This window comes from Cupressus sempervirens, chromosome 1, assembly GCF_028749045.1.
Source record: "Cupressus sempervirens isolate cs-2001-9-10 chromosome 1, ASM2874904v1, whole genome shotgun sequence".
In the NCBI taxonomy this organism is placed as follows: Eukaryota; Viridiplantae; Streptophyta; class Pinopsida; order Cupressales; family Cupressaceae; genus Cupressus; species Cupressus sempervirens.
In genome coordinates, this window is record NC_143118.1 from 469,197,211 (window position 1) to 469,203,356 (window position 6,146).

Sequence of the window (6,146 nt, forward strand, 5' to 3'; positions counted from 1 at the left end):
AGTAGAAGAAAGATGATATCTATATTACTCAATCTAAATATATCAAGGAAATTCTAGAGAAATTTGGAACAGAAGATTCAATACTAGTTAGAATACCTATGTCTACTGGAGATAAAATTTCCAAAAATGATGATTCCAAAGAGGTAGATTAGACCTCTTACATATTAATGATTAGAAAATTATAGTATGTAGTGCATACAAGGCTTGATATTGCATTAGTAGTTGGTATGATGACAAGATTATTAGGAAATCCCAAAGAAAATCACATGATGGTAGTCAAAAGAATCATGAGATATCTAAAAGGTACTTAAAAATATGGTTTATGGTCCAAAATAGGAGGTAATTTGGACTTAAAAATATTTACAAATGCTGATTGGGTAGGAAGTATTGATGATAGAAAGAGCACTAGTGGTGGAGCATTCTTTCTTGGTAAAAGACTAGTGTCTTGGATAAGCAAGAAACAAAATCATATCTCTTAGTCCACAACAAAGGTAGAATATGTCACATTAGTAGTTAACTATTCTAACATTGTTTAGTTCAAACACCTAATGATAGGTATGAAGGTAGATATCAAGGATCCAGTAGTCATATACTGTAATAACACCAATACAATCAATATATCAAAGAATCTAGTGATACATACCAAAACAAAGCACATTGCTATAAAATATTATTTATTGAGAGAATTGGTGCAAGATAAAGATGTCAGATTGGAATATGTAAATACAAAAGAACAAATTGTAGACATATTCACCAAGCCATTACCTAAGGATGCATTTCTATATCTAAGAATCTAGGGGTCATTCCCCTATCTGAAGCTCACTAAATGACATTTAGTGATGTGTCAACTAGAGTATGTCAAAAATCAATCAATTAATGCAGAATTAGAAAGGGCATATTGCAAATGAAATAGTACCTAAGGTACATTGACATTAACCAAGTATTGTCTTTAGCATATGTTGTCAAAAAGGGAGAAGTTTAATGTCAAATCTCATAGAAATTTTTTGTTTTAGTAACTAATTCACCCCTCTCCTCTTTATTACTCCTCTCATATTTCCAACACCTTCTTTGACCTCTACTATAGTTATAACAATATCCTTTTCACCTCCTATTTGACTAAATTTTTCCCTTAAGGAGTCTTCATCATCTAAGCAAATAGGGGTTGGTGAAAGGGAATACTCTTCAATCTTGGATGAAGAACCCTATTTCAATTTTTTCTTCTTTGCAATAGGCACAACAGATGGACTTTCTAAAAGTTTTCTCTTGTAGGGAGGTACTAGTTGTACACTTATTTCCACAACATAACTAGCCCTTTTCTACAATGTATACTAGCATGGGTTTGTGACAACTTTGCTAGCCAATCTTTTTTCTACCTCAATAGCCTTGTCTAGATAGGTTTGAGTCAAAATTTCTTTCTTCTCATTTAGGGTTTGCATAAACCCAAAAAAATTATTCATAAGCATGTCTATTTTAAAACCCCAATATTTTAGTGGATCAGATTTTGGTTCAAAAGCAATAACAAATTCAAGCACACTACTATTTACTTTCCATTTTCTTTCATAATCTCTTATTCTTGTAATGAAAATTGATTCTGAATTATATCTTTAGGAAAGTAAACAACATGTTCATATGATTTAAATTGTGTTCTCTTCTTGAAAATGTGATAGAAACCCTCAAGATCAATAAATTGAGAAAGGGATTGTGCCATCTAGTATTTGTCCAAAAAAAATTTTAATTGCCTCCAACCTTTCTTAGTAAAAAAACATTACGGAAAATAGTAGACTAATGAAAGAATGTACCTTTAGATCTATCCATCATTTTTTTTCTTCTAATCCTCCCACTTGCCAAAAGAATTCTGCAATCCCAACTTTCAGTGGCACTCAATGTGGCAATGCATGGTGTTTCCCTTGTAAACCATACACCCTGAACATAGTTGAGATTGAGTAGCAGATTATATAACCCTAGTTGTGACTTACCTTCAATCCCTTAGCATGATCTTTGGGTTGAATCAATTCTAACAATTATTGAGGTATTCTGGGATTATCTCTACTTAATAAAATTCTCAACTTGGAATTAAAATATCTATCAAATCTCACAAAATTAGCATCAGTGACTTTCCAAGTCATATCTGCACTCCACAATTGAACATGCAGCTTTTTTCCATCTTTTTCCAACTCTAATTTCATCTCCTTGGATAAAATAGAAACACCCTTGTACAAACATATGCACATCAACATAGAATACCAATAGAAAGGATTCTCTACTTTTCCCTTGGTGATACCTATCAATCCATTATGGATTTCATCTGCTAAATATGTGGGAAAGTAAAAAATTGAGCTCATACCATACCAAAATGTTTGAGTAATAATGAAAACTATATACCCTTAGATGTGATCTTTCTCATCCATCTCGAAGAGTCTTCAAAGGGAAAAATATAATGTTCATGCCCTAGGATTTAAATATTTTATTAGCAGTGGCCTAGGATATTTTTTGTCACAAATGGAAACTGACCTATCTTTAAAAAATGTTCTTATAGTCCCCCCCGACCCCCCCCCCTTAGCTACACTCTATGAGCCTCATACCTAGATTATAATTCATCCAAATCAATTTTCTTATGCACTTAATGGTTAGGGTTTTGCATAAACACTTCCCTAATCACCTCTTGGGTAACTCCAAAAAGGTTATTTGCTACATGATTCTTGACCATCCTTGATACTAGATCATATCTCTTAGCTATCATTGTTAGGAGGTCATCATCAAAGAACACACCAGGAACTATTAACTTTCCAATGTTGAATTACAAAACATTACTTAGAGGAGTGCCATATTTTCTCTTACAAAATCATTTTCAAAATAGCTCTAAACCCCTAGTAGATGTATCAACATCTTTTAATGAATTTTTCTTGTTGTAAAAGCTCTCACTAACCAATAACCTAGGTTTTTTTAGAACCATCTCTTTATCTTTAATAGCCTCATTAGTGGATTGTGGTAGTTGTTCTAGAAAATTATCATGCATAGATCTCAGTTGATAATCTACCTTTCTTCAGAAATTCCTTCATGGAGGAATTTTGTTTATACTATCACAATTAAAACTACACTCTCACATATAACTAAGGGCTTTTAGTACTTACATAATAATCTTGCCTGCTCCACTAAAAATTTTGTCTACAACAATTCATCGCTTTGAGAAAATGCAATTTGAACTCTAAATCTTGTTGCACTCTAAAATATATATTGCTTGGTGTTGGCCTAATTTTTCACATAAAACTTTTTGATACATCCTTAGTGAAAATTCTAGTTCCTTTTCAAAAATTAGGGTTTTGTAATATGTTGTTGACCTCAAAAAAATCCCTAATTCTATTATTTTGTTTTTCTAGTGATTAAATCTTACCCCATAGGACCTCTAAGTTAGGTTTGCATGGTGTGTTTATTTTAAAAGGAAGTGCACGGGAAAACTCATTTTAACACTTTTCTTCCTTTTTCCTTAGTATTTTTTTATAAAAACTTGTTTACATTTCCCTAAATTTCCCTAAGTTCTCGTAAAAAGTTTTAAGCCAATTTTTTATTTTAATATTCTATAAATTTAAGTATTTTGTTTTAAAATTGGTTAAGTAACAATAAGCCTTGATCTTCCTTCAGCTCAAGGGTTGTTGCTATGTCGCCAACAAGAGTTGTGAGGCCTTTACTCTTGGCAACATAGTGATAGCTTGCCATGTGGATATGTGGCAAGACCATCCCTTGTGGAAAATATTGTGGGTTCCATGTCATCAAAGCTTTTTCAATTGGAAAAAGTCCATTTTCTATAAGGAATGAACTAAATAGGGATATAATGTTTGTCTATACCTTTAGATCTTTTAAGATTGACGATGGTCACTTTATCACCAATGGAAGTTGCAAAGTTTTTATCCTTGGAAAAATAGTGACAACTTGATACATGTTTGGATACATAAATGAATGTTATGTAAGTTTCTAGCAAGGAAGGAAAGGGCCCACATGGTATAATTCAATTATATTGACTGCCAACTAGGAAGGTTGAAGCTGAGTTAGAAAATGTTTTATTTCTTGATCATAGGATTTTCTAAAAATTGATGGCCTATTTTCAAATTTGAAGGGGAATGCCACTCTATTTTTCTCTACAACCTATTTATGGGAATTAAAGCTCCTTGTGCAAAACAAAACAAGGAATATAGTGCAGACAATCAAGAATTTCCTCATACAAATATATTTCTTGATTTGTTCGTGTTGAAACCTCTTGAAGAGCCTTTTTTCGACTAGTTGAATTGTATATTTTTCTATATCGATGATCCATTATAGAATTTAGAGAAGAAATAAGAAATCCAAGTAAGTATTGTTAGGATAAAGCATGGATAGAAATAAAAACTACATGCAAATATAACCAATAACAGAAAATAATAGATCACATAGAAATGAACACAAGGCACCAAGATTTAATGTGGTTCACCTAATCCCTAGGCTATGCCCACCAAACAGCAAGTCTGGTCTTATTATAATCCAATGATTACAACCTGATTACAATTTTTAATCCCTTACAACTCAATACCACCGCAAGAACCAATTTTGTATCACAAAATAATGAAAAATACCCAACCCTAAACCCTTTTATACAAGTATTAAACCACTTTAGGGTTATAACATGTCGGCCATAATTAGCCATAACTTTAGTGGTGAATCTATGAATGGAAAATAGTACCAAAATGGTTGGTGAATAGTACCAAATTTTTTTTTTTAGGGAAATGCCCCGAACCCCACTAATTATGAAGTATGTACGGTAATTTCCTGATCAGTCACCACAATCTAACAAGTATCTCATATAATTAAAAGAATTTTGGTCTCTCATTATTATTTTAGTATGCCTCCAAAAAAGGGTTTCTCTGAGAATGTAGAATATGCTAGTAGAAATATTCTAGAGAGATCAAGTGAATCTTCTAATGAATCCTCCCAAATAAAGAAATTAGTTACTATAAACCCTAGGCTCTAAGTTGTAGATGGTTTGTTTAACAAGGGAAATTGGACTAAGGATGCCATAACCTCTAAAATTGGACTACAATTTTTTTTAAAGTGGTTTTTAGAGAAGAATTTTTTTCTCCCCATGGAAATATTTGGAATTTTGACTTAGGTAATTTAATATTTCTTGGGTTTTTTATGAATTCAGACCATCTCATAGTTGTAGCCCAAATTTATGACCCAATATGTAGGATGGTGAGGAGAATAGACATGGAATGCTTAATGAAAATCATTGCAGAAGAAATACAATAAGTCTTTGCAATGGACCTGATCATAGATTATCATGGGGTCATTAGTTTTCAAGGATTGGAGAAAGATACTTTTCTCATGAGGACTAGATTAGGCAAGGGGAACTAAGAGGACACTTAGCCATAATTAGTAGTTTAACTTTTGTTACAATACCAACTAAAGAGCCTTTCAAGAAAAAAAATTTCAAATCTAGGGCTATAGATATCTATATGACTTTGTGCAAGGCCTTTAGTGAATATGAGCAATAATTTGTACAAGTAAAGTTATGTATATGATGATACACATATCTTCTTTTCATGGGGATATTTTCTTTGATTTTGCATCCTTTTTAGTAGAAGAAATTCACATAGGCTTAATTGGAATTACAAAGGGAAAAATTGAAAAGAGTTTTGGTTTCTACTCTTTATTAATGCACATGTTTTTGTATAAGGGGGTTAATTTCTTTGAAAAGGAAATGGTATTGACAAGAGAATATGAGAGAGATTCCCTACTAGTTTAATTATGGAGTGCAAATATGACCTGGGATGTAGAGAAAGCTAGAATTGTAAGGTTTGATAGATATTTTGCATCTAGGTTGAGGAGCTTGTTATTAAAGGATAACCCCAAGATACTTAAGGCATTGCTAGATTTTATTAGGCCTATGGACAACCCTACTAGTTTGAAAGTGTCTCATAATTGGGAAGATATCATACCATACCCTGTGTGAATACTTTTCAGATTATATGGACTCCAAGGAACTCCACATGTGCTTCCATACCAAGTACCTCTTAAGGTGGAAATGGCTAAGATGTTATGGAAAATAGGTAGTTTGGAGGAAGTAGAACTAACTAGTAGGTCTAGAGGCTCTATTTTTCCATCTTGTACAGTTGCTC